The following is a 14,795-nucleotide window of genomic DNA, read 5'->3' as shown; positions in this document are numbered from 1 at the left end:
AGTCTCTCCCTAGTCCCCTCCCCCACGAATAACGCTATCGCATATCACAAACATCAATCGGTTGTATTACCACAAATGCCAAGCCATACAAACCTGTAATTATGATTTGAATATTCTAAAACTAAAATCATGGACGTGATAATATTTTGTAATGTTATCAAGAACATTTTTCCCTACAATTATAAGCTCCTTCAACTTCCCTGGGTAATATATAGTATAAGTCAGCTTGGAAAACAAAAGTATTTAAAGAATATCTTCAGCAAAGATTAAGAGGAGGAACAAGAACATGAGCAGTAATTTGTATAGTATTCATTTGCACTGGAAGTTAACAGAGGGATAGGCTTCTTGGCGTTTATAATATTCTAAACTCAGGTTGAAATTATATATAATTTGCTGTGAATTTCTTCCTTTTATACATACATACATATACCAAGGCACTTCCCCCAATTTTTGGGGGGTAGCCGACATCAACAAATGAAACAAAACGAAAAGGGGACCTCTACTCTCTACGTTCCTCCCAGCCTGACAAGGGACTCACCCGAGTTCAGCTGGTACTGCTAGGGTGCCACAGCCCACCCTCCCCCGTTATCCACCACAGATGAAGCTTCATAATGCTGAATCCCCTACTGCTGCTACCTCCGCGGTCATATAAGCCACTGGAGGAAGCAGCAGGGCTTACTGGAACTGTATCACAATCGCTCGCCATTCATTCCTATTTCTAGCACGCTCTCTTGCCTCTCACATCTATCTTCCTATCACCCAGAGCTTTCTTCACTCCATCCATCCACCCAAACCTTGGCCTTCCTCTAGTACTTCTCCCATCAACTCTTGCATTCATCACCTTCTTTAGCAGACAGCCATTTTCCATTCTCTCAACATGGCCAAACCACCTCAACACATTCATATCCACTCTAGCTGCTAACTCATTTCTTACACCCGTTCTCACCCTCACCACTTCGTTCCTAACCCTATCTACTCGAGATACACCAGCCATACTCCTTAGATACTTCATCTCAAACACATTCAATTTCTGTCTCTCCGTCACTTTCATTCCCCACAACTCCGATCCATACATCACAGTTGGTACAATCACTTTCTCATATAGAACTCTCTTTACATTCATGCCCAACCCTCTATTTTTTACTACTCCCTTAACTGCCCCCAACACTTTGCAACCTTCATTCACTCTCTGACGTACATCTGCTTCCACTCCACCATTTGCTGCAACAACAGACCCCAAGTACTTAAACTGATCCACCTCCTCAAGTAACTCTCCATTCAACATGACATTCAACCTTGCACCACCTTCTCATAACCTTACTCTTACCCACATTAACTCTCAACTTCCTTCTCTCACACACCCTTCCAAATTCTGTCACTAGTCGGTCAAGCTTCTCTTCTGTGTCTGCAACCAGTACAGTATCAACCGCAAACAACAACTGATCTACCTCCCATTCATGGTCATTCTCGTCTACCAGTTTTAATCCTCGGCCAAGCACTCGAGCATTCACCTCTTTCACCACTCCATCAACATACAAATTAAACAACGACGGCGACATCACACATCCCTGTCTCAGCCCCACTCTCACCGGAAAACAATCACTCACTTCATTTCCTATTCTAACACATGCTTTACTACCTTTGTAGAAACTTCTCACTGCTTGCAACAACCTTCCACCAACTCCATATAACCTCATCACATTCCACATTGCTTCCCTATCAACTTTATCATACGCTTTCTCCAGATCCATAAACGCAACATACACCTCCTTACCTTTTGCTAAATATTTCTCGCATATCTGCCTAACTGTAAAAATCTGATTCATACAACCCCTACCTCTTCTAAAACCACACTGTACTTCTAAGATTGCATTCTCTGTTTTATCCTTAATCTTATTAATCATTACCCTACCATACACTTTTCCAACTACACTCAACAAACTAATACCTCTTGAATTACAACACTCATGTACATCTCCCTTACCCTTATATAGTGGTACAATACATGCACAAACCCAATCTACTGGTACCATTGACAACACAAAACACATATTAAATCATCTCACCAACCATTCAATTACAGTCACACCCCCTTCCTTCAACATCTCAGCTCTCACACCATCCATACCAGATGCTTTTCCTACTCTCGTTTCATCTAGTGCTCTCTTCACTTCCTCTATTGTAATTTCTCTCTCATTCTCGTCTCCCATCACCGGCACCTCAACACCTGCAACAGAAATTATATCTGCCTCCCTATTATCCTCAACATTCAGTAAACTTTCAAAATATTCCGGCCACCTTTTCCTTGCCTCCTCTCCTTTTAACAACCTTCCATTTCCATCTTTCACTGTCTCTTCAATTCTTGAGCTAGCCTTCCTTACTCTCTTCACTTCTTTCCAAAACTTCTTCTTATTCTCTTCATATGACTGACCCAATCCCTGACCCCACCTCAGGTCAGCTGCCCTCTTTGCCTCACGTACCTTGCGCTTTACTTCCACATTTTTTCTCTCTATATTTTTCATACTTCTCTATACTATTACTCTGCAGCCATTCTTCAAAAGCCCTCTTTTTCTCTTCCTTTTATATTTTCCATAATATCGACGTTGGTGAAGTAATAGTAAATAAACTAAAGTTACGTTGGGTCGTTAGGAATGTTTTGAAAAGAGTGAAAGGAAGTTAAAGTACTAGATTAAGAGATGAGTGTGGGGGCCCAGTTTATAATTTTCTAAGAACTTACTATGACAATATTGATTATACTGAATCTTAGACAAGAGAAATTCATTCGTCCAGGAAGTTAATTGGATCATAGTTTCTTTATTATTCATATTCTAAAAAGGAAATATTTAACACTTTTGCTTATCATTCTTTCGGTGGCTTTTCTAGTATGTGCTTCATTTTCGTCAAATCGACATAATGCTTGTACATGTATGTTATAAAATTTTTGAAATTTTAGAAATAGAAAGAAAGCTCATATCTACAATTTTGGGAGATAGGATCGCTTTTTTTTTTTAACATAAAATAGCTACTAATATTGTTGACATATCACTGATATCTGTAATTCTGATGCTTTAATTTCCTATTTGTAAAATCCTTATATGCTTATGTACAAATTCATTAGAGATACAGAGTACCTCAGCCTATGCAAAATACCATTGAACAAAGGAATTCAAAATGGAAGGAGGCACAACTTTTTGGAGCTGGAAAGTGAGGCTCCTGCTCCTGTCAATAGACTAGGTCATTGTTTGAGCAATGAAGTTATGTACCATTATCCTTCCCCTTTTGTTCATCTCTCATAAAGGCCCTTCTGAAAACAGCTGAAAATTCCCTTTTATGCTTTAGCATACAAGGTGGCCTCTTTGTCTATGTAGATCCAGATACTCTAATGAAGCTGCAATTAATCTTTTTAGACTTTCCTATTCACCTTAGAATCCCGGGCTGGAAGACTCATTATCCTTCCTTTTCACTTTAAACAGTTAGTCCAGGACTACGCATCTTCTCCTTGGTCATGATTATTGTTAGGTCTTTATTTAGAATTGGATGAATGAAATAAATACAGTGACAAAAACTATAAACATCATTCATATTTCTCTCTCTCTCTCTCTCTCTCTCTCTCTCTCTCTCTCTCTCTCTCTCTCTCTCTCTCTCTCTCTCTCTCTCTCTCTCTCATATGTATGATGCCGGAAATAGCAGCATCATTGGAAAATCCTCAAGCTGTAGTGATTTTTTGATTTGGTGAGGGAGTCTTGTTTCTAATTTGATGAGATAATTTTTTAGGTAAATTTATGTATTATTATCCTACCCTTGCTTCATTTTCTATAAAATCTATATAAAGGGGGCTTAAAATATTCACATCCTTCTAGTGCATACGGTAACTCGTCTTTTGTGCCTGTATTACATCTGCTACTTATTGTTTTATTTTTTAACTTGAAATATTCTTTAGCTTATCATGTTTTCAAGCCCGGATAGCTCAGTCGGTAGAGCATTAGGCTTTTAACCTAAGGGTCCAGGGTTCAAGTCCCTGTTCGGGCGATGACCTTTTCAAGTTTCATCATCTGAAAGAAATTTCAATGAAGTAAAACAACTAAGCCTTATGGGCGGGATATAAGATTAGGCATTCCACTCTTCTCCATACATAACAGTCCTCACAAACAACAACTCGCAGTATAGAATAAATGCAACTTACACACATGCTCAGAATAACTCCGAAAGAAATATTTCCTTGAATTTTAAATTATTCATCAGTGACCCTTGAAAATTTAGCAAATTTAGGGGGTATCATTAAATGTTTAATCCAAGTCAAATCAATTTCCAGTCATTCATACTTAAGACTTATTGGCTAATTAACCCCTAACAAGATTGGAGAAACATTAAACTTCATCTTCGCTGGATGATATTATGATGTTAAATAATTATGGATAGCCTTGTATAACATTTGGAATTAAAAACTCTTTGTTCATATCAGCTTTACATAGTGTATGCCACAAGTCTCCTCATTTAGATTATCATAAGATTGACTTAGGTCCTTAGCTTGTTCCTGTTAAATTCGAAGGTTTACCATCAGGTAGAATATGGTTAAACTGCACATTTATGGTTTCATGCCCGAGCCATATATATGTGGTCTAAGCTCGCAATCGTCATAACGAGGAAGTTTGGCGATAGTTGCCCTTAAGCGTGTGGCTCTGGTGGATAAAACCCATCGGCTGTTTGTGCCACCATGACATCAGTTACCATGGGGTTATGCGACATCATTCGGAAAATTGTTATGTGGTGATGATCTCAGCTGGAGCAACCTCCTTTGCTTGCTGACGGTTGTGGAGTTGCATTGTCAAATGGCGTTTCCACCAAAAAGTACCTTGTCACCATAATGAATTTTGTCGCGCAACCAAAAATATGGTAAGCGTCGCCATATTAACTCAAGGCTTGCAACACCACATACCAACCAATGGCAATACGTTGTGACACCAGGCCACCATTACAGCAACAGTTGCCTTGACATGGCCAATAAATGATGGTGCAAATGGACCGTGTAGGTGTTTGCAGTCATACACCTATACCATTATCACAGTTTCTGGGCCATAATGGGGCATAGCCTACTGATATGGTGGGGAAGCGTGGTGATTGTTGAGAGATATTGTCTGTAATACATTGTTTTTATCTTATAATGAATTAAATTATGGCCATTACAACAAGTCAGGATGCCAGAAAACTTAAAATCAATCAACCATCACAACAATCACGGCCAATAATTTGCCAATGAGTGACTAGGGTTTAAGCAATAGTGGTTTACCTATAGATAATTTTTTGTCATTGGCAGTAGGTAGACAGGAGGGCTAGTTTTATTTGGAGAAACTTGGGACAGTCTTTACTAAAATAGCAGTGATGCTTTTAAATCTAATACTATTATTTCCTTGTCGTGAAACAATAATGTGCTAATATACAAATTGAATAGAACACTACCTACTGAGTATTACAGAGTGCTCAAGATACTAATGAGCAAATGACGTTGATGTGGGTGGAGATCATACTTTCTGGAAAGGAATTTTCATATCTTTTGTTAATCTTTTGTTAGACATGGTTATTCTAATAACAAGGAAATTATGAACCCTTTTCCTCCAATTTTCTTGGTTTTGGTGTTGAAAATGCCCTTCACCTAATTGTTACTAATTGTTAACATTTTTTGAAGTTAAAGGTAGTGTGTAATTATGCACTTTATTTTATTTCTTTTACTTTAGACTCCTTCTTAGTCATGGATATACGGGCCAGGAGGTCTAAGGGCCCAGTGTTCAAAACTTTGCCTGGGTACAAACATTTTCAGTTACTTCACCTTCTGTTCTCTGATAAAATAACTATAGAAATCAAACTAATATCCAGTGAGATACAGATTCATGTGTGTTCCTTGATGAATTAAGTCATTGTTTCAGGGAGGAACTTATGGGTACGTATCCTTCCCATGGTCGTCATCTTCTACAAAATTTTCTCAAATTTGTGTTGTTAATTTCCATTGCTTTATAGCTCACAGTGCAATTTCATGCATTTTGATATAGTTCTTGAAATAAATCCAAAGCATTTTCTTTACTTCAAAGAGTCAATTTCATGTGTGATTACTCAAGCCCAGATACCTCAGTCGGTAGAGCATTAGGCTTTTAACCTAAGGGTCCAGGGTTCAGGTCCCTGTTCGGGCGATGACCGTTTCGAAGATTATCGTCATATCATGATAATAAACTCTTCCTAGGACCCCCATCTCCCCTCGTGCGTAACAGTATATCACAATCAACAATAGCCATAAAACTGAACAAACCTGTTTTATATGATGGGCATATTCTAAAACAAAAATCATGGCCATTAATTGTAAGGTGCATCATTAGTCTCTACAAAAGTCTATCAGGATAATATTTCTCATAAGTCACTGTATCTGTACCTGTTTTTTTTTCTTTTTTTTAATGTAAAATCAGAATCTGAGGAAACAACTAAGCTCCAACTTCAGTAGGCAAAGTCATTCAGTGTGGAAAAGAAAAGTATTTAAAAATGTCTTCAGAGGAGAATTGGAGAAGCTACAGTTTAAGATTCTAAGACGTCATCATTTTGATTATACTGAACATGAACATTAATTAACTTACACATCAGTTTTGGAAGTTAACTGAGAAAAATAAAATGAATCGCCATCCCAATTATAGCAAGCATGGACAGGTAATAAGATATTGTACTAGAACGGGGTTGGCCCCACTAATACAATTAATCTTCATTAATCTGAGTGTGAGTTTTTTCTTCATTGAATGTTAGGATGAGTATGGTAATTATTATCCTTTACGGATTTATTTTAGATCCATTTTATAAATAAAAAGGATATTCTTTGTAAGCTCACCATCTCCAAATTTTATAATGCTACAGTCTTCAATGGTGTACAGAAATCCTGTGATTGTGGTCAGGTACTTCACATGATTGTCCTTGATTTTAGTGCTACCTTTGACCGTGTTAATCATGAGTCCCTTGTTTTCAAACTCAAAATGTTGAGGTTAGGTGGGTATTATCTTAACCTCATCATTGAATTTTTGAGTAACAGATTGCAAAGAGATTTTATTGATGGGCGTCATAGAAAGTATAGAAATGGGATTTCTGGTGTTCCTCAGGTTATTGTTGTTGGCCCATTACTTTTGCTTATCTTATACTCATAATATATGGTTTGGCCTAGAAAACAAGGTTGGTGCATATGCACATAGTTCTACACTGTTTGCTTCACTTCCATCTCCTGAATGTAGATCTGGTGTTGTTCAATCCCTTAATAGAGATCTAACTAAAATTAGTGGATGGTGCAAATTATGAGGCATGCAGTTGAACCCTAACAAAACTGAAAGTATGATTGTAAGTAGTTCGAGGACAGTGGTTCCTCAACATCCAGATCTCAGCATTCATAAAGTTTCCTTAACTTGATACGACTCTTTTAAAATAATATGTGTGGTTCTTGATAGCAAATATACTCATGGGAAACACTTTCTGCCTATATTTTCTTCAATTGAACAAAAAAATGGCATATTGAGAAAGGCTTTTCAGTTTTTTGGTGATCAATCTATTCTGAAGAAGTGTTTTAATTCTTTCATTTTGCCTTGTTTCGAGTATTGTTCTCCTGTCTGATCTTCAGTTGATGATTCTCATCTTGATTTGTTAGGCAAGAACTTGCATGGTTCAGATAGTTCTTTATACGTATTACACAAGATTTTTCATAACTCTGACCATCCTTTGCATTCAGATCTTCCCAGACAGTACCATCCTGCTCATAATACTAGGTACGCAGTTAATTCTAATAGACTTGCCTTCACAATATTCTAGAAGTTTTATTCGAGTTATGATCAGATGGTGGAATGACCTTAATCAGGTCGTTGAAGCATTGGAACTTCAAAAGTTGAAACTTGCAGAGAATGTTTTATGTTGAACATCCTGACTTAGTCTCAATAGTCTATATATGAAAGATCTATTTCAATGTTGTTACTGTTGTTAAAATATTTTAATTAATTATCAAATACTTCTCTTGTAGTATATCTATATTTTCATTTCCTTTCCTCACTGTGTTGGAGCCCTTGGGCTTATAGCATGCTACTTTTTCAACTAGGGTTGTAGCTTTGCCAGTAATGATAATAACAATAATGATTATTGTGAAGTCCTTCTTTAATATAATATTGATTAATGTAAAGCGCTACTATAATTGAAATCGTTTATGTGTTGTATGGGAGTTATGTAAGTTTTTTCATGTTTTAAGAGATCGGGGATATCTGTGCAAAATAGGTTGCTTAAATGGAAGTTCTTCATGTGATTTTTTTTTTTTTTTCTATAGAGTTATGTCTGTACCTTGATTAGGACATATTTTTAGGAAGGAAGGTATAGGTAATTATCCTCCCTTTTTTTCATCTACAAAATTTGCTCGAATTTGTGTTGGCATTTCCCATAACCTTTTAGGTCACAGTGAATCTTTTCCATTTGATATATTTCGTGAAATAAATCCAAAGCCTCTTTTTTTTCTTTCTTTCTTTTTTTTTACTTCTAAGATTCATTTTTTTTGTCATCATTTAAGCCAGGATAGCTCAGTCGGTAGAGCATTAGGCTTTTAACCTAAGGGTCCAGGGTTCAAGTCCCTGTTCGGGCGATGACCTTTTTGAGGATTATCATCTTTTGTGGATAGTCTCTCCCTAGTCTCCTCTCCCCATCCCTTACGGTTAGCACTATCGTATATCACAAACAATAGAACTCAAGTGTACTACCAGCTACAAATGCCAAGCCATACAATATTCTAAAACCAAATTCATGGCCATAATTTGCAATGCTATCAAGAACATTTCCCCCACAATATAAGCTCCTCCAATATACTGAGTATAGTAATTCACCTTGGAAAAGAAAGGTATTTATATATATCTTCAGAAAAGATTAGGAGGATGAACAATTTATGATTGTAAAGCAGGCTATACACGCAGAGGATTGGCGTACTGATTTGCCCATGATTGGCGTGTTCACACCAATTCTTAATGTGTATGGGGGTTAAACAGGACAAACCTGGCGTGACTAGCCTGTCCTCTCATGTTTGACCGAACAGGCCCATCCCGTCGCGATTGCCAGTATGCGCCGCCAATCTCTTGCGTGTGTGGGCACGGACTAGCATGGCGACTGGGTTGACTCGCCTATTTTGACACATACAGTATTCCATACTTTGTCCCTTGATTGGACCACTTTTATATTATAATGATACACTGATTGCATTTCACAATCATTTGACTTATTACTGAAATAAAAAAATTTTTGCTTTATCATTGTTATATCAGAGAAGATTGCTCTTTCCCTTCCCAAACTAGGTAGTCTCCCACAGTAGAGTCAAAAGATTAATGAAGGTACTAATCCTGCACAGGTGCTGGTGGGAGGAGATAGTAGAGACGTTTGGAGAAGTAATCAAGGTCTATGATTAGCGAAGCAATCAATCCGACCTATCTCACAAGATGGACCCACAGGATCAAACATTGTTATAGATACTTTCAAATTACTATAAATTAACGTGAAAACAAGTATGCCTAATTAAAAGTACAGTAGTGCTTCAGCATAAGATAATCTCCAAAAAGGTCTAAAAATCCATTTAGTATATTCCTTTCAGGAGGCACTTGGACTCTCGGATTAAGAGGGATAAAGGGAAAGGTAGTCTATAATGACTTCAAGAGAAATAGGTACATTGGCACCGTAGCAGACAATCACCACCATGTAGAAGCTGACAGAGAATGCCTATTACGTTCCTTCATATGATTATTTAAAATCAGATTTCATAGATTTATATTAGATAATATATAAAGAAAGTAAAAAGTTCCAAAATTTGGCATTTTAAAAATTAGATGTAGGCTACCAATTGTACTTTAGACCCCGTAATGTACCAAATTTGGTTTAAAAATACCAAAAAACGTAACTATGTAGGCATAATCCTGGGTGCCCAATCATCTTGAACTAAGCAGGCTAGTCTGTAGCGTGTGTCGGCATTTCTCACAGGATTGGAGCGTCACTCCACTCCTGCAGGACAAACCGAACGGTCAGTCCTCTGCGTGTATGGCCGGCTTAAGACATCTTCATGTTGATTTTGATTATACAGAACATGAGCAGTAACTGGTATAGTATACATTAACATTTGCTCTGGAAGTTAACAATGGGATAGATTTCTTGTCTAACCTCAAATTGAAATTATATATATAATTTGCTGTGATTTTCTTCCCTTTATTACTTTCCATGATATAGACGTTGGTGAAGTAACAGTAAACTAAAGTTACATTAGGAATGTTTTGAAAAGAAACAAGTTAAAGTACTAGATTAAGAGAAGAGTATGGTGACCCAGTTTATAATGCCAAGAACTTACTATGGCAATATTGATTATACTAAACTGAGACATAAGTGAAATGCATTCGTCCAGGAAGTTAATTGAATGATAGTTTCGTTATATTCTTTCTAAAAATGCTATATTTAAAACTTTTCTTTGCTTATCTTTCTTTTGATGGTTTTTCTAGTATGTCCCCCTTTTACACTGTCATCAAATCGACATAATCTTTTTACTTGTATGTTATAAGATTTTAAACTTTTGATATTAAATAGAAATCGACAAATTTCATATCTACAATTTTGGGAAACAAGATTGCTTCTTTTTTTTTCAATATAAACTAGTTACTAATTTTGCTAACATGTCAGAGACAGAGTACCACAAATTATGCAAAATACCAATGAACGAAGGAATTCAAAATGGAAGGAGACAACTTTTTGGAGCTGGAAAGTGAGGCTCCTGCTCCTGTCAATAGACTAGGTCATTGTTTGAGCAATGAAGTTATGTACCATTATCCTTCCCCTTTTGTTCATCTCTCATAAAGGCCCTTCTGAAAACAGAGCGGAAAATTCCCTTTATGCTTTGGCATACAAGGTGGCCTCTTTGTCTGTGTAGATCCAGATACTCTAATGAAGCTGCAATTAATCTTTTTAGACTTTCCTATTCACTTTAGAATCCCGGGCTGGAAGACTCATTATCCTTCCTTTTCACTTTAAACAGTTAGTCCATATCAACACATCTTCTCCTTAGTCATGATTATTGTTAAGTCTTTATTTAGAATTGGATTAATAAAATAAATACAGTGTCAAAACTATAAACATCATTCATTTTTTTTTCTCTCTCTCTCTCTCTCTCTCTCTCTCTCTCTCTCTCTCTCTCTCTCTCTCTCTCTCTCTCTCTCTCTCTCTCTCTCTCTCTCTCATGTATGATGAAGGAAATCCCAGCATCATTGGAAAATCCTCAAGCTGTAGTAATTTTTTGATTTGGTGAGGGAATCTTGTTTCTAATTTGATGAGATATTTTTTTAGGGAAATTTATGTATTATTATCCTACCCTTGCTTCATTTTCTGTAAAATCTATATAAAAGGGGCTTAAAATATTCACATCCTTCTAGTGCATACGGTAACTCGTCTTTTGTGCCTGTATTAAATCTGCTACTTATTGTTTTATATTTTTACTTGAAATATTCTTTAGCTTGTCATATTCTATAAGCCCGGATAGCTCAGTCGGTAGAGCATTAGGCTTTTAACCTAAGGGTCCAGGGTTAAAGTCCCTGTTCGGGCGATGACCTTTTCAAGTTTCATCATCTCTTATATAAAAGAAATTTCAATGAAGTAAAACAAGTAACCCCTATGGGTGGTATATAAATAATGGTCATCCCACCCTTCTCCATACATAACAGTGCCTCAAAAACAACAACACGCAGTATAGAACATATGCAACTTACACATATCATACTCAGATGAACTACAAAAGAAAAATGTCAATCAAGTTTTTGTTATTAATCAGTGACCTTTGAAAATTAAGCAAATTTAGGGGGTCTCAAAAGATGTTTAATCCAAGTCAAATCAATTTTCACTCATTCATAGTTTAGAATTAGCCCCTAATAAGACTGGAGAAACATTAAACTGTTTCAGGCTTTGCTGGGTGAAATTATGATGCCAAGTAATTATTGATAGCCTTTTATAACTTTGGAGTCAAATACTTTGTTTTGACAGCGCTTCATAATGAATGCCACAAGTCTCTTCATTCACATTCTCATAATATTGACTTAGGCCCTGTGCTTGTGCTTTTGAGATTCAAAAGATTACCATTGGATAGAATATGTTTAAACTGCACATTCATGTTTCATGTGCAAACCATATATATGCGGTCTCAGCTTACGATGGTTATAACAGGTAAGTTTGGTGATAGTTGCCCTCAATCGTGTGGCTCTGGTGGGAAAAAAACAGTGGGCTGTTTGCGCCACCACGATATCAGTCACCATGGTGGTATACGACATTATTTGTAAAATTTTTACGAGGTGATGATCTCGGTTGGAGCGACCTTCTTTGCTTGGTGACGGTTGTGGAGTTGCATTTTCAAGTGATAATTCCACCAAACAGTACCCTATCACAATAAGGAATTTTGTTGGGCAGCCGAAAATGTGGTAAGCGTTGCCATATTAACTCAATGCTTGCACCAACACTTAGTGATCAATGGCGATACCGGAAAGACGGTTCGTAACGTCTTGTCGCACCAGGCCGCCATTACAGCAACAGTTGCCTTGACATGGCCAATAAATAATGGTGCAAACGGACCACTTAGGTGTTGTAGACATACCAGGGCACTATCTAGTGATATGGTGGGGAAGCATGGTGATTGTTATAGATACTGTCAGTAATGCATTGTTGTACGTTATAAAGAACTAAATTATGGCCTTTACAACAATCACGGCCAATAATTTGCATATGAGTGACTCTGGCTTTAGGAGTAGTGATTTACTTACAGATCATTTATTATCTTTGGCAGTAGGTAGAGAGGAGAACTAGTTTTTTCAGAATATTGGGACAGCCTCTACTAGAATGGCAGTGTTGCTTCTAAATCTAATACTATTATTTCCTTGTCGTAAAACAAATATGTGCAAATATTCAAATTGTATAGAGCTCTACCAACTGATTATTACAGAGTGCTCAAGATACTAATGAGCAAATGACATTGATGTGTGTTAAGATCATACTTTCTGGAAAGGAATTTTCATATCTTCTGTTAGACGTGGTTATTCTTATAGCAAGGAAATTATGAACCCTTTTCCACCAATTATCTTGATTTTGGTGTTGAAAATGCCCTTCACCCAATTGTTACTAAATGTAACATTTTCTGCAGTTAGAGGTAGTGTCTAATTAGCGCATTGTTTTATTTACTTTACTTTAGACCCCTTTTTAGTAATGTATATATAAGCCAGGAGATCGTAGGGCCCAGTGTTCAAAACTTTGCCTGGGTACAAACATTCTCATTTACTTCACCTCCTATTCTCCAATAATGTAACTATAAAAATCAAACTAATTTCCATTGAGATACAGATTCTTGTGTGGACATTGATAAATTAGTCTATTGTTTCAGGGATCAACGTTTGGGTACTTATCCTCCCCATGTTCTTCAAATTTTACAAAATGTTCTCTACTTTTTGTTGGTATTCACCATATAGCTTACAGTGCAATCTCATGGGTTTAGATATAGATCCTGAAATAAATCCAATTCATTTTATTTGCTTCAATGAGTCTATTTCATGCAAAATCACTGAAGCCCGGATAGCTCAGTCGGTAGAGCATTAGGCTTTTAACCTAAGGGTCCAGGGTTTAAGTCCCTGTTCGAGCGGTGACCTTTTCGAGGATTATTATCTCTTATCTAAAAGAAATTTCAATGAAGTAAAACAACTAAGCCTTATGGGCAAGATATAAAAATAGGCATCCCACTCTTTTCCATACATGACAGTACCTCACAAACAACAACACGTAGTATAGAATATATGCAACTTACACATATCATGCTCAGAATAACTCCAAAAGAAAAAATCCATGAATTTTTAATTATTCATCAGTGACCTTTGGAAATTAATCAGGTTTAGGGGAGATCAGAAAACGTTTACTCCAAGACCAATCAATTTCCACTCATTCATACTTAAGACTTATTGGCTAATTAACCTCTAACCATGCAAGAGAAACATTAAACTTGAGCTTCGCTGGGTGAAAAGATTATGTTAAGTAATTTTGGATAGCCTTGTATAGTATTGGGAATTAAAAACTATGTTTATGGCAGCTTTCCATTTTGTATACCACAAGTCTCCTCATTTAGATTCTAATAAGATCAACTTAGGTCCTTTGCTTGTTCCTGTGAGATTCGAAGGTTTACCAGTAGATAGAGTATGGTAAAACTGCACATTTATGGTTACATGCCCGAGCCATATATATGTGGTCTAAGCTGGCAATCATCATGACGGGCAAGTTTGGCAAGAGTTGCCCTCAATTGTGTGGTTCTGGTGACAAAAAAAAAAAGAAGTCTGCGGTTTTTTGCTCCCATGATGTCAATCACCATGGTGGTATGTGACGTCATAGGGAAAATTGTTGAGGTGATGATCTCGGGTAGAGCGACCTTTTTTTGCTTGGTGACAGTTGTGGGGTTGCATTGTCAATTGATGTTTCCACCATATAGCACCTTGTCACCATAGTGAATTTTTTCGGGCAACCGAAAATGTAAGTGTTTCCATATTAAGTCATGACCAATGGTGACACCTGGAAGACAGTTCGTAACATTTTGCAACACCAGGCCGGCACTATGGTAACAGTTGCCGTGACATGGCTAATAAATGACATTTGGTGCGAACGGACTACATACGTGTTTGCAGACTTACACATATACCATTATTATGGTCTATGTGCCATAATGGGGCACAACCTAGTTATATGATGGGGAAGCGTGGCGATTG

The 14,795-nt window shown here is 37.0% G+C and overlaps 4 non-coding genes across 4 annotated transcripts; all 4 read left to right on the top strand.

Annotated features, from left to right (window-relative positions):
- The first annotated feature begins 3,956 nt into the window (after window positions 1–3,956).
- On the top strand, window positions 3,957–4,029 carry TRNAK-UUU (transfer RNA lysine (anticodon UUU)). The gene has a single exon. It is a non-coding gene; the product is annotated as a tRNA-Lys (tRNA).
- A 4,533-nt stretch (window positions 4,030–8,562) lies between these two features.
- On the top strand, window positions 8,563–8,635 carry TRNAK-UUU (transfer RNA lysine (anticodon UUU)). Its single transcript has one exon. It is a non-coding gene; the product is annotated as a tRNA-Lys (tRNA).
- A 2,906-nt stretch (window positions 8,636–11,541) lies between these two features.
- Window positions 11,542–11,614, top strand: TRNAK-UUU (transfer RNA lysine (anticodon UUU)). Its single transcript has one exon. It is a non-coding gene; the product is annotated as a tRNA-Lys (tRNA).
- A 2,000-nt stretch (window positions 11,615–13,614) lies between these two features.
- Window positions 13,615–13,687, top strand: TRNAK-UUU (transfer RNA lysine (anticodon UUU)). Its single transcript has one exon. It is a non-coding gene; the product is annotated as a tRNA-Lys (tRNA).
- The last annotated feature ends 1,108 nt before the right edge of the window (window positions 13,688–14,795 follow it).

This window comes from Palaemon carinicauda, chromosome 11, assembly GCF_036898095.1.
Source record: "Palaemon carinicauda isolate YSFRI2023 chromosome 11, ASM3689809v2, whole genome shotgun sequence".
Taxonomy (NCBI): Eukaryota; Metazoa; Arthropoda; class Malacostraca; order Decapoda; family Palaemonidae; genus Palaemon; species Palaemon carinicauda.
This window is presented reverse-complemented; position numbering and strand designations above follow the sequence as displayed.